Source organism: Cherax quadricarinatus, chromosome 46, assembly GCF_038502225.1.
Source record: "Cherax quadricarinatus isolate ZL_2023a chromosome 46, ASM3850222v1, whole genome shotgun sequence".
Classification (NCBI taxonomy): domain Eukaryota; kingdom Metazoa; phylum Arthropoda; class Malacostraca; order Decapoda; family Parastacidae; genus Cherax; species Cherax quadricarinatus.
This window is the reverse complement of record NC_091337.1, coordinates 16,289,388-16,317,318: the sequence shown is the minus strand read 5'-3', so window position 1 is coordinate 16,317,318 and position 27,931 is coordinate 16,289,388. Positions and strand designations below refer to the sequence as shown.

At 44.1% G+C, this 27,931-nt stretch overlaps 1 protein-coding gene across 15 annotated transcripts in view; it reads right to left on the bottom strand.

Annotated features, from left to right (window-relative positions):
- The window catches only part of bru3 (bruno 3), a 1,045,770-nt gene that overhangs the window by 626,574 nt on the left and 391,265 nt on the right, over nucleotides 1–27,931 (bottom strand). The window lies entirely within an intron of this gene.

Below are 27,931 nucleotides of genomic sequence, written 5' to 3'. Positions count from 1 at the left end.
TTCAAAGCAGTTTTCTTTGAAATTTGCTCCATATCTTTGAAACACCCATATTTGGAGAGTTTTGTACTCTCCCAGAAACAGTTTAGTGCAGTACACTTAAGACAGTTTACTGGTAACCTAGAATACGGAAATGTGGCACTTTGTTTTATGTATGAAGTGAAAACCCAGCAATTATACAGCATCGGATACATAGCCCAGGGTATGTAGCCAGGACAAGCCAGCAGTGTGCTAGATCACGGATACCTAGCACCAGTACCCCAGCCCTTGGTTACTGAACCAAAAAACAACCACCTCACTGAAGGGTTTTCTGCATGCACACCTAAATGTCACCCATCTCTGTAAAAACGTTTTATCATGCAAAAATAAATAAATACATGGGAGTACATGTGAGTACATGGGTGTAGCAGGGAGTACATGGTTAAAAAAAACGTAGCTAGTAGAGGACTTAGAAATCCACACCAAGGCTATCCGCTGTGAGGAACTATATACTTCTGCCTAGATATTAAAGGCTGTGGTGTATTATCTAGGTGTAAGAGTCAATGAGAGAAAAGCAGAAGGCTCTCTCTTCTTGTGTTTGTGAAGACTTTTTATTCCTCTAATATAAACATCCCCATACACAGACAACCCCCACATAGACAGTAAAGTTTACGAAGACGTGTGGGTCCGACTTCGACCGCTGACAAAGTCACGAAGTGTGACTTCCCATATTTTGTGTTAAATGGAGACTGGCTTCTAAGATAGGCTTCAAATATTCAAAACTCATGTTTCCTACTTAGAAGGTTGGTATATTTAATGGAGTGTGTTGATGTCATTTTCGCCAATTTTTAGTCAATAGTTCAAGTCGGAGCGAAACGTCGTCGTAAACTTTTCTCTCCCCTACGTGCGGGTTCATTGTGTAAACAACCCCATAACTGTTAATTAACAGATTAGCAGATAGAATTTTCAATTACTTTTCTCACCAATTAAATATCTGCAGAGATTTCATAACACTTTTCCCCATTTTTTTTTTCACTTGGGACGTTTAATTTGTAGTCGCTCACAGCAAACGGGGTTTTACGACATGAAATTTTCGTCTGTTGCATGAAGTTCAACAGGCATCAACGGGGCCCAGTTTTTGTGTGTGTCAGATGTAATGTTGCTGTGGCGGCATTTATGTCAGAGTCCAATAATAATTAAAAGTTGGTTATATATGAATGTTGGGGAGGAGGGGGGACAACAGCCTATCATGGGTGGATGTGTGAAGGGAAGGTAGGGAGGAGGAGGAGGAGAGGGAAGGAATGGGAGAAAAGGAAAGAGGAGAGGGGATGAGAGGGTTGAGGACTGTGAAGAGAAGAATGGGCTTGAGAATGAGGAGAGAGTAAGGGAGAAGATGTGATGATCTCCACAAACTGTCTCTTCACCTCTTCCACCGCCTTCATTCATTATTTTCTTTATTGTACTGATGAATGGATTTGACTAACCTGCTTTCTCATACATCCCAATTCACTATTCATCAGTCACCCCATTCTACCTAGTTTTAAACATCCTGTCAAATCCTCTTTACCCCTGCTCTTTCTTTCCAGCTTCCCACCCTCTCTGTTTCCCACTTCCCTCCCACTCTCCCTGCCACATCCTTCATCCTTCCTTCCCTCGTACCACAACTGGTAAATTTTATTCATCATAGTGAATGTAGTTCAATATCAGAAAATTGGAATGTTCGTGTAAAATGAGAACACAACTGGAAAAGGAACTTATCTAGAATTGCTCTGGTGCTACGGGAGTTGTCTTCAGTGTGTGTGTGTGTGTGTGTGTGTGTGTGTGTGTGTGTGTGTGTGTGTGTGTGTGTGTGTGTACTCACCTATTTGTACTCACCTATTTGTGGTTGCAGGGGTCGAGTCATAGCTCTTGGCCCCGCCTCTTCGCTGATTGCTACTAGGTCTTCTCTCTCCCTGCCCCATGAGCTTTATCATACCTCGCCTTAAAACTATGTATGGTTCCCGCCTCCACTACGTCACTTTCTAGGCCATTCCACGGCCTGACTACTCTATGACTGAAGAAATACTTCCTAACATCCCTTTGATTCATCTGAGTCTTCAACTTCCAATTGTGACCGCTTGTGTCTGTGTCCCTTCTCTGGAACATCCCGTCTTTGTCCACCTTGTCTATTCCGCGCAGTATTTTATATGTCGTTATCATGTCTCCCCTGACCCCCTGTCCTCCAGTGTCGTCAGGACGGTTTCCCTCAACCTTTCTTCGTGTGTGTGTGTGTGTGTGTGTGTGTGTGTGTGTGTGTGTGTGTGTGTGTGTGTGTGTGTGTGTGTGTATGTGTGTATGTTTGTAAATTTACAAAGATAATATCTTTTAATTTAAGACTGTTATCCACCTCTACATTCTATCCACCTGTAAATTTTCTTACAAAATGTGTGTGTGGAATCGTCTCCACAATTTTCTCACTCAGCTCTTCAGTGTGTGTGCGTGTTAGTGTGTGTGTATGTGTGTGTGTTGTTAGGACTGTTTGAGGGAGTCTATCTACTCCTTCCACACGCCTCCCATCACACCCACCCATTACCACCATACACCCACCGATCACCACCATACACTCACCCATCACCACCAGGCCCTGATGAACTGTTTGCAAGGGTGTTAAAGGAATGTAAAGAGGAACTTAGCATACCTTTGGCTAATCTTTTTAACATATCACTACAAACTGGCATAGTGCATGATAAGTGGAAAATGGCAAATGTAATACCTATTTGAAAGGCATGTGACAGGTCCTTGGCTTCGAACTATAGACCAATAAGCCTTACCTCCATTGTGGGAAAATTTATGGAATCAATAATTGCCGAAGCAATTCGTAGCCATCTTGACAGGCACAGATTGATTAATGAATCTCAACACGGTTTTACAAAGGGGCGTTCCTGTCTCACGAATTTACTAACATTTTTCACTAAGGTGTCTGAGGAGGTAGATCATGGTATTGAATATGATATTGTGTATATGGACTTCAGTAAGGCTTTCGATAGAGTTCCACATCAGAGGCTATTGAGGAAACTTAAGGCACACGGAATAGGAGGAGAAATTTTTTCCTCGGTAGAGGCATGGCTGACAAATAGGCAGCAGAGAGTTTGCATAAATGGGGAGAAATCCGAATTGGGGCACGTCACAAGCGGTGTTCCTCAGGGGTCAGTGTTGGGCCCGTTGTTGTTCACAGTTTACATAAACGATATAGATGAGGGAATAAATAGCGACATAAGCAAATTCGTTGATGACACCAAAATAAGCCGTCCAATTCATTCTAATGAGGACACTAGAGCACTCCAGGATGATTTGAATAGACTGATGCAATGGTCCGAGAAGTGGCAGATGCAGTTTAATATAGACAAATGCAAAGTTGTAAATGTTGGACAGTTAAATAACCATGCCACATATAAACTACATAATGAAGATCGTAATACTACTGATTGCGAAAAGGATTTAGGAGTTCTGGTTAGCAGTAATCTGAAACCAAGAGAACAGTGCATTAGTGTTCGCAATAAAGCTAACAGAATTCTTGGCTTCATATCTAGAAGTATAAATAATAGAACTCCTCAGGTTGTTCTTCAACTCTATATATCCTTGGTTAGGCCTCATTTAGACTATGCTGCTCAGTTCTGGTCACCGTATTACAGAATGGATATAAATGCTCTGGAAAAAGTACAGGGGAGGATGACAAAGATGATCCCATGTATCAGAAATCTTCCCTATGAGGATAGACTGAGGGCCCTGAATCTGCACCTTCTCGAAAGGCGTAGAATTAGGGGAGATATGATCGAGTGTATAGGTAGGTGGAAAACAGGAATAAATAAAGGGGATGTAAATAGCGTGCTGAAAATTTCCAGCCTAGACAGGACTCGCAGCAATGGTTTCAAGTTGGAAAAATTCAGATTCATGATGGATATAGGAAAGCACTGGTTTGATAATAGAGTTGTGGATGAGTGGAACAAACTCCCGAGTACAGTTATTGAGGCTAAAACGTTGTGTTGTTTTAAAAATAGGTTAGATAAATACACGAGTGTGTGTGGGTGGGTGTAAGTTGGACCTGACTAGCTTGTGTTGCTGGATCTGGTGCCGTGCCCATTCCTTGAGTGGAGGTGACCAGACTGAGTGGGTCATTGGGCTAATCCGGTGGAGGGGGACATGGACCTGCTCCGCATGGGTCAGTAGGCATGTTGCAGTGTTCTTTCTTTTTAATGTTCTTATGTACACTCGCCCATCAGAACCATACACTCACCCATCACCATACACTCACCCATCACCACTATACACCCACCCATCACAATACACTCACCCATCAGAACCATACACTCACCCATCACCATACACTCACCCATCACCATACACTCACCCATCACCACCATACACCCACCCATCACAATACACTCACCCATCAGAACCATACACTCACCCATCACCATACACTCACCCATCAGAACCATACACTCACCCATCACCATACACTCACCCATCACCATACACTCACCCATCAGAACCATACACTCACCCATCACCACCATACACTCACCCATCACCATACACTCACCAATCAGAACCATACACTCACCCATCACCATTCACTCACCCATCACCACCATACACTCACCCATTACCATCATACACTCACCCATCACCATACATCCACCCATCACCAATATACACTCATCTATCACCACCATGTGCCCACCCATCACCACCATACACTCACTCATCACAACCATACACTCACCTATCACCACCATACATTCACCTATCACCATACACTGACCCATCTCCACCATACACTCACCCATCACTACCATACACTCATCCATCACCACCATTTTCCCACCCATCACCATACACCCACCCATCACCACCATACACTCACCCATTACCACCATACACCCACCCATCACCACCATACACCCACCCCCACTACTATACACTCACCCATCACCACCATATACTCACCCATCACCATACACCCACCCATCACCACCATACACTCACCCATCACCATCATACACTCACTCATCACCTTCATACACTCACCCATCACCACAATACACCCACCCATCACCACCATACATCCACCCATTACCACTATACACTCACCCATCGCCACCATACACTTACTCATCACCACCATACACTCACCCATCACCGCAATACGCCCACCCATCACCACCATACACCCGCCCATCACCACCATACACCCACCCATCACCACCATACGCTTACCCATCACCACCATATACTCACCCATCGCCACCATACACTCACCCATCACCACCATACACTCACCCATCACCACCATGCACTCACCCATCACCACCATGCACTCACCCATCACCACCATGCACTCACCCATCACAACCATACACTCACCCATCGCCACTATACACTCACCCATCACCACCATACACTCACCCATCACCACCATGCACTCACCCATCACCACCATACACTCACCCATCACCACTATACACTCACCCATCACCACCATGCACTCACCCATCACCACCATACATTCACCCATCACCACCATGCACTCACCCATCACCACCATGCACTCACCCATCACCACTATACACTCGCCCATCACCACCATGCACTCACCCATCACCACCATGCACTCACCCATCACCACCATGCACTCACCCATCACCACCATGCACTCACCCATCACCTATTCTCTCATCTACATATAATATTGCTCCAGCTGGTCAACATTTGACTGTGATCCATCACAAAATTTCCATAATGAGTCATTACAGAGAGAGAGAGAGAGAGAGAGAGAGAGAGAGAGAGAGAGAGAGAGAGAGAGAGAGAGAGAGAGATTTCTGTATCTGGCATTACCATTATCAGAGTATGTAAAGAGCTTTATAATAGTGTTATGACGTCAGATGTGGAGTGTTAATCCACCTCTCTCTCTCTCTCTCTCTCTCTCTCTCTCTCTCTCTCTCTCTCTCTCTCTCTCTCTCTCTCTCTCTCTCCCTTAACAAGCGTGATTCACTTTTTCACTTGACCAGCCAACAGTTAGAGGCCTCCAGCCTATCTAGTTTACTAACTGGTTAGTTTGTTATCTAGTTTGTTAGGTTTAAAGCTTATCAAGTTTGTTAAATTGCTGGGTCTCAAGTCTACTTGGTTAGTTTATTCGTTAAGTTTAAACTCCGAGTCACTTCTGAGTAAATTATTAACAAATATACTCTGAAATGTATATCTCTCAGTGCATATTCACCAAGAGATGTGTATATATAAACTTAGAAATACACACTGCTGTGTGTTCGGTGTATAGAACCTGGGAGGTTACACTTCTCTGTGTATCTACACACTGATGTCCATCTCTCGGTGTATGTACTCAGAGATATACGCGTCTCAGTGCATATATCCTGAGAGAGATACACCTCTCAGTGTACGTATTCTGAGAGATACACACACTTATCAGTGTATATACTCAAAGAGTTATACAACTCTCAGTGAATATACCCTGATAAGTACACGCTACTTGAAGTATATGCTCTGTGCCCCCGGGTATGTTTACACAGCTGGGGCAGTGATGCCAGAACCTGGAGCTCAGCTTGACGTAATAAGACCCCCTTGATTATTTTGGCAACACCGCCAGCTTAGTTCAACGCAGAAGCAACGAAAACAAACACAGATTTGCTCGTTTATAAATATTTCATTGTTAACTATGCGTAGCGAACATGTACGCAGAATTTGCATACAAGTGAGCATAAGTGCGTATGTATATTTGCTAATAGGTATGTACGTGTGAGTACACGCTCGTATATATGCGTATATGACATCGTTGATGCTTTCACTACGGTAAACTTTCTCTTCTTGTTATCGTTAGATAATTAATTACCAACAATATTTATAGCTCACATTCTAAAATTTACAGCAAATATTAATTTTTTTTTGAATCAAGGAATTTGATTTTTTTTTTCATATATAAAACGACAAAAAAAAGTATATTTATATTACTAAATTGCAACTTTCTTCTCAACTTTTTATGGAATTTCCTGGAATAAACACATGTCCGTACAATTATTTTTTATTGTTAAAACACTTTTCCGAAACATAGAAATGTTCATGTTTTTCAGAGCTATTTCTATTTTCCATTGTGGAAACAGAAATATAGGAAACTGTAAAAGTGGACTGAGCATAACTTGAATGTCTAATGTGTTTCCTCTTATTAAGAAGTGTGGCACACTCTGGGCCTTGTGTGTGTGTGTGTGTGTGTGTGTGTGTGTGTGTGTGTGTGTGTGTATATATATATATATATATATATATATATGTGTATATATATATATATGTGTATATATATATGTGTATATATATATATATATATATATATATATATATATATATAAACATATATGTGTATATATATATATATATATATAAATATATATATATATATATATATATATATATATATATATATATATATATATGTCGTGCTGAATATGTAAAACTGGTCAATTAGCAAGAACTCATTTAAAATTAAGTCCTTTCTAAAATTTTCTCTTATAGGTTTAAAGATATATTTTTTTCATTAATGTTAATGTAAAAATTTATAATTTTGCATCAAAAGAATCTTAGAAAAGTTTACCTAACCTTATTATAACAAGAACAATTTATTTTAGCCTAACCCAACTAAATATATTTTAGATTTCTATACAATAATTTAATACTAAACAAACACAGTGAAATATATTTTTTTTTCGTTAGGTTCAGAATGATTTTGGCGAAATTATTGCATACACAAATTTTCGCTTGTCCTATATTGCAAGATGAGCGTTGCTATTTAAGCCAAGATCGCAAGTTCTGCCTATTCGACACGACATATATAATCCCCTCGACCTTCTCCCACTAAGGTAGTGAGACCCGAAAAAGAAAACACATTAACAATAATTCATCCACTCGCTGTCTTGTCAGAAGTGTGCTAACTTCGAAATTCATATGTATCCTCGACTGCAACATCGCTACTCCTCCTTCAGAGTGCAGCTGTACACCATTTATCACCTCCAGGACTCAAGTCCAGCTAACCGGTGTCCACATGAATCCCCTCGCAAATGTCACCTTGCTCTTCCTCTTCGTAAACCAACACCGTCTTCCCATGTTTATGCTCACACATTGGTTTCAAATATATTTCCAATGCTTCCATCCTCCTCCTCACTGCAACGTTTAAAGCCCATGCCTCGCACCCACATGATAAGTTGGTACAACTGTACTCTGTTCATTCCTATTTTTGCTTCCATATATAAACTTCTGTCCACAAGTGTCTTTCTCCACTCTTCATGGTTTTTTCTTTAATGGTCCACCTCGTATTTCATCGACCAATCTCTCCTCATAATATATCCCATTTTTCTTTTTAATACTAAAATATTTTGTTACTCTCTCTTCAGATCCCCCCCCGAAAACGATGTCATTGGCAAAAAGAAACACTACTCTCAGAGCGATAACTGTGCAAAAGAGTCACTCTCTCAGAGTGCCAACTGTGCCAACAATACTCTAGCAGAGCACTTGCTGGGATACATGTCTCAAGACTACTCTGATCGAGCTCCGAGCATGACCAGCATTGCCAGTGCCTCTCCGATAAAACCACAGCTGGAGCAACTGTGCTAAGACAACACTGACAGAACCACAGCTGGATCAACTGTGCCAAGGCTACACTGACAGAGCCACAGCTAGATCAGCTGTGCCAAGACAGCACTGAGAGAACCACAGCTGGATCAACTGTGCCAAGACAACACTGACAGACCCACAGCTGGATCAACTATGCCAAGACAACACTGACAGAGCCACAGCTGGATCAACTGTGCCAAGACAACACTGACAGAGCCACAGCTGGAGCACCTACCACTCTGAGGATAATAACTTAATGTTATCATTACTTACCGACATCACAGACCTTGATCAAATTATTGCTCACTAAATAACTTTTCTTCCAGGTGTTATGGGAGATGTTTGGTAGGAAATGGGAGGGAGGAGAGAGAGATAAAAGAAGGCCACGAGATAAACGTTGAGATAGGGTAAGACCAGAGAGAGAGAGAGAGGGGGAGAGAGAGAGAGAGAGAGAGAGAGAGAGAGAGAGAGAGAGAGAGAGAGAGAGAGAGAGAGAGAACTAGAGTAATATCACACAGAGAGAGGTTGGAGGTCACAGTGGTAAGCAATATTTTCTCAGAGGGTCACCAAGGAAGACAAGCGAAGGCTAAAATCAGAAGGTATATTTGAGTAGTCCTAAAGGCCTGTGTGAAGCAGGATAAGAGGGATACAGGAGGACGAGACCGAGGGAAGAGAGGAAACGGAAGAACACAAGGGAAGGCGAGGACAGGATGAACACCGGAGACAAGTCATTTGTGAGAGGGTAGCGGACCTGGCCAGCTCCTGAGAGGGTGGTGGCCATGGCCATCTGCTGAGAGGGTGGTGGCCCTGGCCAGCTTCTGTGGTGGTGGTGGTCCCGGCCAGCCATTGAGAGAGTGGTTGTCCTGGCCAGCTACTGAGAGGGGAGTGGCCCTGGCCAGCCACTGAGAGGAAAATGGCCCTGGCCAGCCACTGAGAGGGAAATGGCCCTGGCCAGCCACTTAGGTGAGGTCTTGGAGCTGTCCCTGGAGGCAGTGGGTAATGGCTCTTCCAAGGTCCCCTATGGCCTACCTAGCGGGGGGAGAGAGAGAGAGAGAGAGAGAGAGAGAGAGAGAGAGAGAGAGAGAGAGAGAGAGAGTAGCTAGCCTCACACGTAATATCAGTAAGACATGATGTTATTAACCACGGGAAGGGGACCTGGGAAGTGGTCTACGCACGTCTTGGTAAGGCCAAACAAAGACGTCTTGTCGGTGCTCGTCACAGCCTCTGGGACCCGGGGGTCCACAGACCCCTTTCAACCCCCGCTCCCCCTTTCTACTCCTTTCTTCCTAATACCCTTTCCCCTATTTTTCTCCTTCATATTCAGATCCCTTATACTTTCCTCTAATAAATCTATGATAATAATAATAATAATAATAATAATAATAATAATAATAATAGTAATAATAATAATAATAAATCATAATAATAGCGATAATAATATGTAGAAGAAAAAGAAGAAAAAAGAAATAGAAGAAGAAGAAGAAGAAGAAGAAGAAGATATAGAAAGGTAATGCTCTAAACAGTGCTAAACGTTGTTCTTATAAAACTACACACAGAGCGAAACGTCGGCCCTCGAGAATTCCTCCTCCATCAGCCTTAATTCCTTCACTCATCTTCTCGTGGCGTGTCACTTTCCTACATCTTCACTCCCCACCCTTCACACGTCTCACCTGAAAGTGAAGAGAGAAACAACAATAATTAGAACAAGATTAACTATGGTGAGGAATAAGAAATGTTAAAAAATATTTATGACTTGGTATAAAATGTCTCGACGTGACAACCACAATCACGACTACCACTATCACCACGATCACAATCAAGACTACCACTATCGCCACGATTACAATCACGACTACCACTATCGCCACGATTACAATCACGACTACCACTATCGCCACGATCACAATTACAGCTACCACTATCACCACGATCACAATCACGACTACCACTATCGTCACGATCACAATCACGACTACCACTATCGCCACGATCACAATTACAACTACCACTATCGCCACGATCATAATCACGACTACCACTATCGCCACGATCACAATTACAACTACCACTATCGCCACGATCACAATTACAACTACCACTATCGCCACGATCATAATCACGACTACCACTATCGCCACGATCACAATCACGACTACCACTATAGCCACGATCACAATTACAACTACCACTATCGCCACGATCACAATCACGACTACCACTATCGCCACGATCACAATTACAACTACCACTATCGCCACGATCATAATCACGACTACCACTATCGCCACGATCACAATCACGACTACCACTATCGCCACGATCACAATCACGACTACCACTATCTCCACGATCACAATCACGACTACTGTTATCGCCACAACCACAGTCACGACTACCACTATCGCCACAACCACAGTCACGACTACCACTACCGCCACAACCACAGTCACGACTACCACTATCGCCACAACCACAGCCACGGCTACCACTATCACCACAATCACAACCACAATCACGACTACCACTTTCGCCACGATTACAATTACGACTACCACTATTGCCACAACCACAGTGACGACTACCACTATTGCCACAACCACAATCACGACTACCACTATCGCCACAATCACAACTACCACTATTGCCATAACCACAGTCACAACTACCACTATCACCACAACCACAATCACGACACCTGCTATCGCCAAAACCACAATCGCAACTACCACTATCGCCACAACCACAGTCACAACTACCACTATCGCCACAATCACAACTACGACTGTAGCTACAACCACAGTCGCAACTACCACTATCGCCACAACCACAGTCACAACTACCACTATCGCCACAACCAAAGTCACGACTACCACTATCGCCACAACCACAATCACAACTACCACTACCGCCAAAACCACAATCACAACTACCACTATCGCCAAAACCACAGTCAACTACTACTATCGCCACAACCACAATCACAACTACCTCTATCGCCACAACCCCAATCACAATTACCACTGTCGTCACAACTGCAATCAAAACAACTATCACCATTATCGCTATCATGACCACCACTATCGCCACGACCACAGTTCCAACTACTTGTCGCCACGTCCACTAACACAACTATCACTAAGAACGCAGTCACAACTATCACTAATACCGCACTCACAACAACCACTATCACCACAACCACAACAAAAACCACTAACCCACACCCACACTCACAACTATCATCAAGATCACAATTACAATAACCACCTCAAAAAATAACTCTCCACCATCATCAAAACCCAATACCACAAATCACCACCACCACTATCACAACTCACCTTAGTTACTACCACAACCACTACCATTACCCTCTTCTCACACGAAATCTATCACACTACCACCATCACACTCAAACCACTAGCACTACCACAACCACAACCATCTTAATCATTGCCACCACTTACCCAAGCAGCACTCGCCCTCAACATAGGATCAAAGCACAAGCCTATGCTAAATAGATCTTCATATACATAATTGAAATCTACATGCAAGAAGGAGGCAAGTCCTCCCCTCCCCGAGGCTATCCACACAAAATGTTCTCTTTTATCCCAGTATCCTGATATTGGACCGTCGCTCCCTCACACCTGCAGTGTCCTTACCTGCTGCTGGGGGGAAGGAGGGGGGCTTTGTATGAAGGATATTCATAGGGGTTTCTTGATGCTAGGGGCTGTGGATTCAGGAGCCTCAGAGCTCAAGGAGGCTCCAGCTGGTCCTCCTAAATGCTGGAAAATTTGCTGAAATATCGTGGGCTAAATTTCTTCTTCCCTTGTCGGGATTTGGGTCATTATCGGGAGACTTTCCGTTGATCGAGAATTCTAGCGGGGATCAGGGATTTCTATTCGCGAATATTTTTTTTGAGTATTTAAGAGATTTTTCTTTTTTATAGGAGGGAGGAGAGAAGAGTTATGGAACATTAAATGTTTTACTTCTTTACTGTGGACTTATTAATACGGAATCTCCCTGGAAGGTCGTTTGATTATAAAAATTTCGAGTTATCGTCCTCCTTCTATTAAACCTGATAGGTGCTGTATTAAAGTTGCGAAATGGGTAAATGATGAGGAAATTGTGAAATTCGGATGCTTTGCGAGTGATCTGTTGAGTGAGAGTCTCTGGGAATCCTGAGAATGTCGAGACTATTTGTCGATGCTGACGGCGCCTCGCGAGTGCCTTAAGGTTTGCAAATAAAAGGAGGTTTTGCGAATACCATTGGAATTCGAATCTCACACGTCGGAAACCTGCCGGCGGCAACGCCCTACGGCACATGGGGCCGGTAACATGCGGGCGTAGTGAGAGGAGGAGGAGAAGGAAGAGGAGGAGGAGCAGGAGGAAGACGGGAATAGTAAGAGACGGAAGAGAAGATGGCAATAGAAGACGGAGAAGAGAGAGAGAGAGATGCATTGAAGGAATGTTGGTGAGAGATGTGAAAGAGACACGTACAGTTCAGGACATTTATTAAAGGAAACGTTTCACCAAGAGCAGCTTCTTCAGTCCTAATGCAGAGATAACTAAGAAAACGAATTCAAATAGTGGCAGGAGTCAGGTGGCAAGCCGCGAGGGTGGTAGTAGCCTTGTCGCTGCTGTCACCATACCTGAGGAGAAATTTCCTCGCAGCTAGAAGGACGATAATTAAGACACCGTCTTCCTGCTGCTTAGTAGACGATGCCTGAGGACATACCTGAGCCAGGGACCACTAACCTTATTCATTCAGTTGGGGCCACATTAAAGTTTAAAGCTGGTTGAGGAACCTGACTTCAAAAACATCGAATTAAATGAAAATTAAGATATTTAACGCCGACATTTTAACCAAAGTAAAAATTACAGGGTTAATATAATCAGTGAATAAATAAACTTAGACATAAAAAAACATAAGTTCAAAGATAAATGTGATCTTGTTTATGAAACAGAACAATGCAAATAGGCTTCACTGTGTCTGTGTCTATGTCTGCAGGAGTCTATGCCTATATGTTTCTGTGCCTGACTGTGGGTAACTGCCTAGTTGAGGTAGTGTTACACTACGTCTTCTTGGTCTCCCGCTGATTGACTGGAAGAACAAGTATCGTTCATCTAACAATGTTACGAAGTGTTCAGTTACTTCAGAACTGATCTCTATTCCATTTGTCTTATTTTTCTTTTTTATTTTCTTCTTCTTCTTCTTCTTCTTATTATTATTATTATTATTATTATTATTATTATTGGTAGTAGCAGCAGTGATATTGTCATTTCCATTATTTTTATTATTGCTATTATTTTTTATGTGTATATTTTGACAGTTACAGTTTTGTGTGTATATTCTGACAGTTACAGTTTTATGTGTATATTCTGACAGTTACAGTTTTATGTGTATATTTTGACAGTTACAGTTTTATGTGTATATTCTAACAGTTACATCAGTGTCGATGTGTGTATGCACTTACAAGGGTGTATGTCGCAGTGCTTATACGTTAAGAGCTTACTTACAGCCCTTTATTATGATTAAAACATCTCTATGACTTACATAGGTGATAGGCAGCCTTTTATGATTGTGCAGTAGACAGGTTTTTAATCTAGTAAGCAGAATAATCTATAGCGAGCAAGACTGACCTTTTAAACCAGGGAACGGGCGGGGTTTGAACTCAAGGCAAGTGAGTCCTAAAACTTCAAGTCAGTGCGTAAGCCACTGGGACAGCTGGCTACAATAAGATTCATCCAACCATAGGGAGGTAAGCATGGGCCACCACTGTGACCACGAATGAAAGATTTCATAGATGATTCTCTTGAGTCATGAATGACCGGGGTTACTAAGATGAGCTCAGTACATTGGTCATAGGCAGTGAATGACCTCGTAAAAGACGTGAATTGAAGAATAATGATTCATTAAGAAAACTGCACTGATCCCAGGCAATGAATGACCTCGAATAACAGACGAGAGTAAGTGGTAACTGCAGTGATCCAAGGCAATGACTGACGATCTTACAAGACGTGAATAACAGCGTGTCAAGATAACTACATTCATCCCTGGTAATGAATGGGGAAATTACAAGACGTGAATACATAATTTTTGTGGAGGGATATCACAAACACACACACACACACACACACACACACACACACACACACACACACACACACACACACACACACACACACACACACATACACACACACATACATACACACACACACACACACACACACACACACACACACACACACACACTTCTCCTGTATCAAAGTTGAGCTGTGAGTGGCGTCTAATGACCTTGAAGACCTTCACTCCTCAATAACACTGTGTTCATGTTGCTGTGCATGCTTTACCTGTTAATAACACGCAATAAATGGTTTACGACTTTTAATTTAGAAAGACGTATCGCCCGCCAGGGACGTTTATCAACTGAAATGATTGATAAAGTCCCACTTGGGCAATACATCTCAATATAATGCCGTGAATTACATACTGTGTCTCGTTAACTTTCCTGTCGGTACATAATGCTGCTTATATATATATATATATATATATATATATATATATATATATATATATATATATATATATATATATATATATATATATATATATATATATATATATATATATATATATATATATATATATATATATATTATATATATATATATATATATATATAAATATTATATATATATATATATATATATATATATATATATATATATATATATATATATATATATATATGTGTGTGTGTGTGTGTGTGTGTACTCACCTAGTTGTGGCTGAAGGGGTCGAGAATCAGCTCCTGGCCCCGCCTCTTCACTGATTGCTACTGGGTCCTCTCTCTCACTGCTCCACGAGCTTTATCATACCTCATCTTAAAGCTATGTATGATTCCTGCCTCCACTACCTCACTTGCTAGGCTATTCTACTTTCTGACTATTCTGTGACTGAAGAAATTCTTCCTAACATCCCTTTGACTCCTCTGGGTCTTCAACTTCCAATTGTAACCCCTTGTTTCTGTGTTTGTGTTCTGTGTGTGTGTGTGTGTGTGTGTGTGTGTGTGTGTGTGTGTGTGTGTGTGTGTGTGTGTGTGTGTACTCACCTAGTTGTACTCACCTAGTTGAGGTTGCAGGGGTCGAGTCCAAGCTCCTGGCCCCGCCTCTTCACTGGTTGCTACTAGGTCACTCTCCCTGAACCGTGAGCTTTATCATACCTCTGCTTAAAGCTATGTATGGATCCTGCCTCCACTACATCGCTTCCCAAACTATTCCACTTCCTGACTACTCTGTGGCTGAAGAAGTACTTCCTAACATCCCTGTGATTCATCTGTGTCTTCAGCTTCCAACTGTGTCCCCTTGTTGCTCTGTCCCATTTCTGGAACATCCTGTGTGTGTGTACTCACCTAGTTGTACTCACCTAGTTGAGGTTGCGGGGGTCGAGTCCGAGCTCCTGGCCCCGCCTCTTCACTGATCGCTACTAGGTCACTCTCCCTGAGCCGTGAGCTTTATCATACCTCTGCTTAAAGCTATGTATGGATCCTGCCTCCACTACATCGCTTCCCAAACTATTCCACTTACTGACTACTCTGTGGCTGAAGAAATACTTCCTAACATCCCTGTGATTCATCTGTGTCTTCAGCTTCCAACTGTGTCCCCTTGTTACTGTGTCCAATCTCTGGAACATCCTGTCTTTGTCCACCTTGTCAATTCCTCTCAGTATTTTGTATGTCGTTATCATGTCCCCCCTATCTCTCCTGTCCTCCAGTGTCGTCAGGTTGATTTCCCTTAACCTCTCCTCGTAGGACATACCTCTTAGCTCTGGGACTAGTCTTGTTGCAAACCTTTGCACTTTCTCTAGTTTCTTCACGTGCTTGGCTAGGTGTGGGTTCCAAACTGGTGCCGCATACTCCAATATGGGCCTAACATACACGGTGTACAGGGTCCTGAATGATTCCTTATTAAGATGTCGGAATGCTGTTCTGAGGTTTGCTAGGCGCCCATATGCTGCAGCAGTTATTTGGTTGATGTGCGCTTCAGGAGATGTGCCTGGTGTTATACTCACCCCAAGATCTTTTTCCTTGAGTGAGGTTTGTAGTCTCTGACCCCCTAGACTGTACTCCGTCTGCGGCCTTCTTTGCCCTTCCCCAATCTTCATGACTTTGCACTTGGTGGGATTGAACTCCAGGAGCCAATTGCTGGACCAGGTCTGCAGCCTGTCCAGATCCCTTTTTAGTTCTGCCTGGTCTTCGATCGAGTGTATTCTTCTCATCAACTTCACGTCATCTGCAAACAGGGACACCTCAGAGTCTATTCCTTCCGTCATGTCGTTCACAAATACCAGAAACAGCACTGGTCCTAGGACTGACCCCTGCGGGACCCCGCTGGTCACAGGTGCCCACTCTGACACCTCGCCACGTACCATGACTCGCTGCTGTCTTCCTGACAAGTATTCCCTGATCCATTGTAGTGCCTTCCCTGTTATCCCTGCTTGGTCCTCCAGTTTTTGCACCAATCTCTTGTGTGGAACTGTGTCAAACGCCTTCTTGCAGTCCAAGAAAATGCAATCCACCCACCCCTCTCTCTCTTGTCTTACTGCTGTCACCATGTCATAGAACTCCAGTAGGTTTGTGACACAGGATTTCCCGTCCCTGAAACCATGTTGGCTGCTGTTGATGAGATCATTCCTTTCTAGGTGTTCCACCACTCTTCTCCTGATAATCTTCTCCATGATTTTGCATACTATACATGTCAGTGACACTGGTCTGTAGTTTAATGCTTCATGTCTGTCTCCTTTTTTAAAGATTGGGACTACATTTGCTGTCTTCCATGCCTCAGGCAATCTCCCTGTTTCGATAGATGTATTGAATATTGTTGTTAGGGGTACACATAGCGCCTCTGCTCCCTCTCTCAATACCCATGGGGAGATGTTATCTGGCCCCATTGCCTTTGAGGTATCTAGCTCACTCAGAAGCCTCTTCACTTCTTCCTCGGTTGCGTGCACTGTGTCCAGCACTTGGTGGTGTGCCCCACCTCTCCGTCTTTCTGGAGTCCCTTCTGTCTCCTCTGTGAACACTTCTTTGAATCTCTTGTTGAGTTCTTCACATACTTCACGGTCATTTCTTGTTGTCTCTCCTCCTTCCTTCCTTAGCCTGATTACCTGGTCCTTGACTGTTGTTTTCCTCCTGATGTGGCTGTACAACAGTTTCGGGTCAGATTTGGCTTTCGCTGCTATGTCATTTTCATATTGTCTTTGGGCCTCCCTTCTTATCTGTGCATATTCGTTTCTGGCTCTACGACTGTTCTCCTTATTCTCCTGGGTCCTTTGCCTTCTATATTTCTTCCATTCCCTAGCACACTTGGTTTTTGCCTCCCTGCACCTTTGGGTAAACCATGGGCTCATCCTGGCTTTTTCATTAATCCTGTTACCCTTGGGTACAAACCTCTCCTCAGCCTCCTTGCATTTTGTTGCTACATATTCCATCATCTCATTAACTGGCTTCCCTGCCAGTTCTCTGTCCCACTGAACCCTGTTCAGGTAGTTCCTCATTCCTGTGTAGTCCCCTTTCTTGTAGTTTGGCTTCATTCGTCCTGGCCTTCCTGCTTCTCCCTCCACTTGTAGCTCTCCCCTTGGGGCCAGTGACCACATGGTCACTGGCCCCAAGGGGTCTTTCATATGTGATGTCCTCGATATCTGCACTACTGAAGGTGAATACTAAGTCCAGCCTTGCTGGTTCATCCTCTCCTCTCTCTCTTGTAGTGTCCCTTACGTGTTGGTACATGAAGTTCTCCAGTACCACCTCCATCATCTTAGCCCTCCATGTATCTTGGCCCCCATGTGGGTCCAAGTTCTCCCAATCGATCTCCTTGTGGTTAAAGTGTGTGTGTGTGTGTGTGTGTGTGTGTGTGTGTGTGTGTGTGTGTGTGTGTGCTCGTAATCGTAGCCAGGCGATCCTATCAGTGAAGAACAAGCCGCATAGGGATGGAAATGTTTAGCTCTAGATCTTTCACACTCTCGTGCGTCGTCAGGATCTATGCAATGTTGCAAGACAGGAACAGATAGGAGGGGAAATACTGAGGACAGGTAGAAGGTATCAGTGGTAACCTATGTCACAGACTCTGTCATGGGTTACCTCTGATCGTATGATGTGTAATATCCATAACTCATGTTCTGTCGTATTCATGTCTCTATTCCATTACAGAGTAGGATCTGAGTCCCTTCTGTTTTTTTTGTAGGCCATCTTGTAACCACATGTATACTCTACCAGTTTCTCTACACTTTTTACCCAATTTGTAAATTAGTCTCCTGTGAGGGGACCATGTCAAAAGTCTTTTAATAATCATGGAATATGGCGGCCGTCCATCTTTCGTTCTTCGGCCTAGTCTCAGTTCTTGTATTCTTAAAATCAATTACGTTAGTTACGCAGGATTTCCCCCGTCTGAAAATGTGTTTTTATTTGTAAAGAAAAGAAAATGACTTATGCTTCCTAGGTAATTAATTAGTTTATTCATTATTATTGAAAGACAATAAAGAAACACAGGTTGTACAAGAAGATTTTCCTGCGGCAATGTTTTTCTTTGTTCAAGGCTTCAAGACAAGGCTTGATAAAACTTTACACAGAGTGTCCTGCCAATAAAAGTCTCCCCCACAGCGTGTATCTTTGTCTTCATTATTGTCAACAGTACTCCATTGTATCCACTATTATTGTCTTCTTTACCTTCATCACAGCTGGGCCGTGATGGTGTCACATTTTACTTCAAGGCTGAGAGGAGAGTTGCTCTTCATGCCGCCTTGGTTCAGTCTAAACTTGATTATCGGAACAACAGTGTTGGCGACAGTGACGGTAGTGATGGAGAAGTGTTGGCAATGGTGACATTAGTGGAGAAGGAGCGCATGGAATGGTGAGAGTGGTGATGGAGGGGCATGGGATGGTGACATTAGTAATTTAGGAGAGTGTAGGTGATGGTGAGAGTAGTGATGGAGGAGAGTGTAGGTGATGGTGAGAGTAGTAATGGAGGAGAGTGTAGGTGATGGTGAGAGTAGTAATGGAGGAGAGTGTAGGTGATGGTGAGAGTAGTAATGGAGGAGAGTGTAGGTGTGGTGAGAGTAACTTGCTTCAAGAACTAACATGGCTGATTCTTGAAGACAATCAGGTGTACATTAGTAATCCTTATTATACTCTGATTGGAGATGTTCAAGGGGTTATCTCTTGCATGGTAACTCTGCTGTCTCTTTTAATAGTTATGGTGAGTTTTTACTGGTATCACCGCGAAAATCCAAAGAGGCTTCAGAGGGACTATGAAAGCTCTAACGAGAATCTGCAGCAAATAAACAGAGAAATACTGGACACATCAAAGACTGGTCCCATTGCCTTTGATGTGCTCAGTTCCTTCATGTGTGTGTGTGTGTGTGTGTGTGTGTGTGTGTGTGTGTGTGTGTGTGTGTGTGTGTGTGTGTGTGTGTGTGTTCACCTAGTTGTGGTGGAGGGGGACGAGTCCGGGCTCCTGGCCATGTAATGTAACTATTAGCGATGTAGCTTACAGATTCCTGTAGCTATGTTTGAGGGCGTCAGACCTGTGTGGTGGAGATGGACTTTGTAGGCAGCTTCAAGTATTGGTACGGTATGATCCAAAAGGCTTGGAATATGTTGAATTTGCTCTAGTAATAAAAGGCTGGCCCAAGAGCTAGTTGGTAACACTCAAAATAAGCTAGAAGTACGCCCGCGCGCGCGCACGCACGCACACACACACACACACACACACACACACACACACACACACGGCCAGGAGCTGAGTCTCGACCCCTGCAACCACAATTAGGTGAGTACACACACACACACACACACACACAACAAGGACACACAACAAGGGGTCACAATTGAAAGCTGAAGAGTCAGACGAGTCGCAGGGATGTTAGGAAGTATTTCTTCAGAGTCGTCAGGAAGTGGAATAGCCTAGCAAGTGATGTAGTGGAGGCGGGAACCATAAATAGCTTTAAGACGAGGTATGACAAAGCTCAGGAAGCAGAGAGAGGACCTAGTAGCGATCAGTGAAGAGGCGGGGCCAGGAGCTGAGTCTCGACCCCTGCAGCAACAATTAGGTGAGTACAATTAGGTGAGTACACAAACACGAGCGAGCGCGCGCCAACATGTTTGTGAATATATACATAATAATCTACCTGAGTTTGGGAGTGTTGAGAGCCAGCTCCTGGGTCCGCCTCTGTACTGCCTCTGCCATTTCTGTTTTTGTTTATGTCACTGATATTCTTTTCCTCTCTTTGTTTTGTGTTGTGATCATTTCTTCTCTTGTTTTCCCTTCCTCCAGAGCCACTATCACAAGGCTCTCAGCGTAGGCTTGGTGTGTGTGTGTGTGTGTGTGTGTGTGTGTGTGTGTGTGTGTGTGTGTGTGTGTGTGTGTGTGTGTGTGTGTGTGTGTGAATGTGGGCGTATGATTTTTTTTGTACCAGACTCGTAAAAACTGAAACACTTTCCTGCTTATGCAGATCTCAGTACCTGGGGCGAGGCTCTGATCGCTAAAAATAAATTCATAACTCAAGTTTTGATTTAGTAATCATGTCCCATTACACCTCTACTTTCCTCAAGTCATACTCCACGCTCCATTCAGACCATGGCTCGACCCCGCCAGGACCACAGCTCTTCTACGCTCGAGTCGCGCTGGACCATGTTCCAAACATCGCTCGGCCCCGCTCAATACCTGTGTCAGCTCCATCAGTTGACAACCTAATCGCTCCATCGGCCGACCTGGGCATGGATTATTCATCTGCACGACCAACAACAACAACTGCTTAATTCCGCTCGTTCCCAAAATATTCCAAATTCCTACTCACCTGCATAATGAACTCTGAACCACAACAACGTTTGCGGAGGAGTATTTTGTTTCGCTGGAGAGCGAAGTGCCTCCTCCTGTTTCACTAACGATGGTGGGAGTCAGGTGAGTGAGATATAAAAAAAAAAAATGTGGGTCAGATGTGTTTCCCCTTTCCTAAAATGTGAATTATATATGTTTGCGCCTTTGGAAAACTCATAAGTCAGGTATGATCATGATGCTGGACATGTATGTGTCAAATGTGTTTATCCTGGATATTATGTGTCAAATGTGTCCACTTTGCATTCCATATATATATATATTCGTTATGTCTAATATGTGTATCACATACATATCCTATTTGCAATGGCTAACATGTGTGTGTGTGTGTGTGTGTGTGTGTGTGTGTGAGTGTATGAGTATGTGTGTGTGTGGAGTTTGTTCACACTGCCTAAATTATCTTCTCTCCGAACTACCAGTGAGTTTCCACACACCACAAATGTTGTTTACACACAAACAAACATTCTCTGTAGCTCTCGCTGTGCAAGATTCTGTACATCTTCAAAATCTCTATTTATTCATGAAAGTGTCTTTTAACTATGTGTGTGTGTGTGTGTGTGTGTGTGTGTATGTGTGTGTGTGCGCGTGTGTGTGTGTGTGTATGTGTGTATGTGTGTGTGTGTGTGTGTGTGTGTGTGTGTGTGTGTGTGTGTGTGTGTGTGTGTGTGTGTGTGTGTGCGCACGCGCACGTCTACCTTCAAGCGGGGTCGGGCAATTGGTGGCAGCGGTGGGATCTTCTATCCAGACACCTCTACGCTGGGTAGAATTGATAACAACGCCAAAATGACTCTGCCGAGTGTTTTATGCAGTGGTTATTGCAACACGGCCCTGCAGAGTACACATCGGGGATTACTCCCCTTCCCTCTAACCCCTTACCCCCCTCCTCACCGTTTTCCCATCCCCCCGGAACTCTCTCTCTTAGTCCTGTACGAAAGTAAACAAAGTCCTGAATAAAATCCAGTGCTGGCCTGGGGGGTTGTGAGGTGGAGTTGGTGGGGGCCGGAGGGAAAGGGAGGGGGGAGAAGCGAGGTTAGGTACATATACAATGCACTTTGTTTCTTCAACTTTGAAACGGACTTTGTTGACACTTCCTCTGGCTTTGCTATCTCGCTGCTGACCATCCAACAGCGCCCTCGATACACCCTTATAAATTCAAGCCTTTTAAAACAATTCTTTTTCTTTTAAAAGTATCTGTGAATGTGTCGCTTTTCCATTTTTTATCCCCGCTAGTTTTCACAAGTCTGGATGTTAAATATTAATGACCGAGTCCCATTGTTGGTAATTACAGAGCATTCAACACTAATGGAATACGTGAAGACCTCATTAATTGAGCCGTCAGTTCACATATGTTGTCCCCGAGGTGAGAAGGGCCGCGCCAGGCTACTTGTTAACGAACCATTTTGCATAAACTATAATTTACATTTGTAGTTAACCTGAGCACAATAGAGTGCAGGGGTCTCATGCACAATACAGAGCAGTGGCGTTATGCACAGTACAGAGCTACAGAGCACTGGCGTCATGACAGCAGAGTACGATGGCTTCAAGCTCAGTAGTGTTTATGCACAATACCGAGGAATGTCTTCATGCACAACACAAACATTCACTTAGTATTTTTTTTACATGTGTGGATTTGTTATGAATTGTTTCAGACACAGTATTGTGAGCTAGTTATGACTTATTCCAGCAACGGTATTGTGGGCTAGTTATGAATTATTCCAGCCACGGTATTGTGGGTTAGTTATGAATTATTCCAGCCACGGTATTGTGGGTTAGTTATGAATTATTCCAGCAACGGTATTGTGGGCTAGTTATGAATTATTCCAGCAACGGTATTGTGGGCTAGTTATGAATTATTCCAGCCACGGTATTGTATGTTAGTTATGAATTATTCCAGCCACGGTATTGTGGGTTAGTTATAAATTATTCCAGCCAAGGTATTGTGGGTTAGTTATGAATTATTCCAGCCACGGTATTATAGGTTAGTTATGAATTATTCCAGCCACGGTATTGTGGGTTAGTTATGAATTATTCTAGCCACGGTATTATAGGTTAGTTATGAATTATTCTAGCCACGGTATTATAGGTTAGTTATGAATTATTCCAGCCACGGTATTGTGGGTTAGTTATGAATTATTCTAGCCACGGTGTTATAGGTTAGTTATGAAGTATTCCAGCCACGGTATTGTGGGTTAGTTACGAATTATTCTAGCCACCGTATTATAGGTTAGTTATGAATTATTCCAGCCGCGGTATTTTGGGTTAGTTATGAATTATTCCAGCCACGGTATTGTGGGTTAGTTATGAATTATTCCAGCCACGGTATTATAGGTTAGTTATGAAGCATTCCAGCCACGGTATTGTGAGTTAGTTATGAATTATTCCAGCCACGGTATTGTGGGTTAGTTATGAATTACTCTAGCCACGGTATTGTGGGTTAGTTATAAAGTACTACAGCCACGGTATTGTGGGTTAATCATGAATTATTCTAGCCACGGTATTATAGGTTAGTTATGAATTATTCCAGCCACGTTATTGTGGGTTAGTTATGAAATATTCCAGTCACGGTATTATAGGTTAGTTAAAGTATTCCAGCCAGGGTATTGTGACTTGCTAGCCACGGCATTGTGAGTTGCTAGCCACGGTATTGTGAGTTGCTAGCCACGGTATTGTGAGTTGCTAGCCACGGTATTATGAGTTGCTAACCAGGGTATTGTGACTTGCTAGTCACGGTATTGTGAGTTGCTAGCCACGGTATTGTGACTTGCTAGCCAGGGTATTGTGACTTGCTAGCCAGGGTATTGTGACTTGCTAGCCACGATATTGTGACTTGCTAGCCACGGTATTGTGATTTGCTAGCCAGGATATTGTAACCTGTTAGCCACGGTATTGACTTGCTAGCCACGGTATTGTGACTTGCTAGCCACGGTATTGACTTACTAGCCACGGTATTGTGACTTGCTAGCCACAGTATTGTGAGTTGCTAGCCACGGTATTGTGACTTGCTAACCAGGGTATTGTGACTTGCTAGCCACGGTATTGTGACTTGCTAACCAGGGTATTGTGACTTGCTAACCAGGGTATTGTGACTTGCTAACCAGGGTATTGTGACTTGCTAACCAGGATATTGTGACTTGCTAACCACGGTATTGTGACTTGCTAACCAGGGTATTGTGACTTGCTAACCACGGTATTGTGACTTGCTAACCACGGTATTGTGACTTACTATCTACGGTATTGTGACTTGATAGCCACGGTAATGTGACTTTCTAGCTAGGGTATTGTGACTTGCTAGCCAGGATACTGTGACTTGCTAGCCACGGTATTGACTTGCTAGCCAGGGTAGTGTGACTTGCTAGCCACGGTATTGACTTGTTAGCCAGGGTAGTGTGACTTGCTAGCCACGGTATTGACTTGCTAGCCGCGGTATTGTGACTTGCTAGCCACGGTATTGTGACTTCTTGTCCTCGCTTAATGAACACACGATAATCGCAGAATTTAAGGAAAGAAAGACAACATTAACATTCAGTCTCTCCCAGGAGATGAACGGAAAGCCGGGAGATGAACAGAAAGCCAGGATATGAGCGGAAAGCCGGGAGATGAACGGAAAGCCAGGACATGAACGGAAAGGCAGGAGATGAACGGAAATCCGGGAGATGAACAGAAAGCCGGGAGATGAACGGAAAACCAGGAGATGAATGGAAAGCCGGGAGATGAACGGAAATCCGGGAGATGAACGGAAAGCCAGGAGATGAACGGAAAGCCAGGAGATGAACGGAAAGCCAGGAGATGAACGGAAAGCCGGGATATGAACGGAAAGGCAGGAGATGAACGGAAAGCCTGGAGATGAACGAAAAGCCGGGAGATGAACGGAAAGTTAGGAAACGAACGGAAAGCCAGGAGATATACAGAGAGCCCGGAGATGACCAGAAAGTCAGGAGATGAGCGGAAAGCCGGGAGATGACTAGAAAGTCAGGAGATGAGCGGAAAGTCGGGAAATGAGCGGAAAGCCGGGAGATGAGCCGAAAGCCGGGAGATGAGCGGAAAGTCAGGAGATGAGCGGAAAGTCGGGAAATGAGCGGAAAGCCGGGAGATGAGCGGAAAGCCGGGAGATGAGCGGAAAGCCGGGAGATGAGCGGAAAGCCGGGAGATGAGCGGAAAGCCGGGAGATGAGCGGAAAGTCAGGAGATGAGCGGAAAGTCGGGAAAAGAGCGGAAAGCCGGGAGATGAGCGGAAAGCCGGGAGATGAGCGGAAAGCCGGGAGATGAGCGGAAAGCCGGGAGGTGAGCGGAAAGTCGGGAGATGAGCGGAAAACCGGGAGATGAGCGGAAAGCCGGGAGATGAGCGGAAAGCCGGGAGGTGAGCGGAAAGCCGGGAGATGAGCGGGAAGCCGGGAGATGAACGGAAAGCCGGGAGATGAGCGGAAAGCCGGGAGATGAGCGGAAACCGGGAGATGAGCGGAAAGCCGGGAGATGAGCGGGAAGCCGGGAGATGAACGGAAAGCCGGGAGATGAGCGGAAAGCCGGGAGATGAGCGGAAACCGGGAGATGAGCGGGAAGCCGGGAGATGAACGGAAAGCCGGGAGATGAACGGAAAGCCGGGAGATGAGCGGAAAGCGGGAGATGAGCGGAAAGCCGGGAGATGAGCGGAAAGCGGGAGATGAACGGAAAGCCGGGAGATGAGCGGAAAGCCGGGAGATGAACAGAAGGCCATTTTAATAAAATTTTTGAATTTGCCGCCTAAGTGGATAGTTTATTATGCATCCCTTATCCATCCTGTGGATAGTAGTGGATAGTTTATTATGCATTACACATCCATCCATACAGAGCGCTAATGGATATAGCCAAACACACGTCCTTGTACGTTTGTATAAGTTGTATCATTTACTTGTAGAAATAAAGATTATTATTATTATTATTATTATTATTATTATTATTATTATTATTATTAGGCACAGCGAAAGTGCCGATAAAAGACAAGAGGACGAGAATAATATAAGTTCCTGACCCCTTCAGTGTGTCCAGATGTGGGACGCGAAACTTTCTCCCTTGGAAAATCATCGGTTAATTCCTTGATCGCGCATGCGCAGTGACTTAGGAAGAGGATCAGCGAGGGTTTTGGGGGATCAAGTCCCAATTCATGCGTTTGGGGCTGACACAGCGTAATTGAATTCCCGGACTTATGACCTTTGGGGCGGTGAATGAGCGAATTGTCTTTGTTTTGCAGGCGTAGAGGGGGATGGGGAAGGGGTGTGTGGAAGGGGTGTGTGGAAGGGGGGTGTGGAAGGGGGGTGTGGATGGGGGGTGTGGAAGAGGGGAGAGGTAGGGAACTGTGGTTGGGGATGGGGGTTGGGGATGGGGAACGGAGTGGAAGGATGGGAGATGGGGAATGGAGTGGAAGGGTAGGAGATGGAGGCTGGGGATGGAGGAGGAGGAGGAGGAGGAGGAGGCGGAGTGGAGGAGAGTGGATGGGGGAAAGGTGTGGTGGGGTAAGGGATGGGGGTTGGGGATGGGGTTGAGGATGGGGTAGGGGATTGAGTTGGGGATGGGGGAAGGTGTGGAGATGGGACAGAGGGAACACTTGGTTATTACATCACAGTGAGAGGAAAAGGAGTGAAGGGATTGTTGTTGTTTGGTTGTTGCTTTTGTTTTTGTTGTTGTTATTGTTGGTATTACAACTGTTGTGATGACTGTTATGGTAGTAATGTTTGTGGTGGTGGTGGAGGTATTAGGAGTGGTAGTAAGGGTGGTAGATGTGGTAGTAGTGGTGGTAGTTGAAGTAATAGTAGTGGTAGTAGCAGTGGTGATGAAAGTGGTGGTAGCAGTGGTGATGAAAGTGGTGGTAGCAATGGTGGTAGTTGTTGTGGTAGTAGTAGTGGTAATGGTGGAAGTAGATGTGGTAGCAGTGGTTGTGGAAGTAATGTTAGTGGTGGTAGCAGTTGTAGTAGTGGTGGTAGTAGTGGTAGTGGTGGTAGCAGTTGTAGTGGTGGTAGTAGTGGTAGTGGTGGTAGTAGTGATGGTAGTGGTGATAATAGTGGTAGTAGTAGTGGTGGTAGTAGTGGTTTTAGTAGTGTTGGTAGTAGTGATGGTAGTAGTGGTTGTACTAGCAGTCAGTCTGCCAATACTCAGCTCGTGAGGGACTGAGGAACAGACAATATTTGCGGAGAGTAAATGAAGTAGGAGAGGAGGGGGAGAGGAGGGGGGAGAGGAGGGAGGGAGGAGAGGAAGGGAGAGGAGGGGGAGGAGTAGGAGGAGTGGAAGAGAAAAAGAGGGAATGGGAGAGAAGATGAGAGGGGAGAACTGAACAGATACTGAAGGATTGATAAAAACGAGCGAGTGTGAGAAAGCAGGGAGAGACAGGGAGATAGATAGATAGATAGATAGAGAGAGAAAGAGAGAGAGAGAGAGAGGGAGTA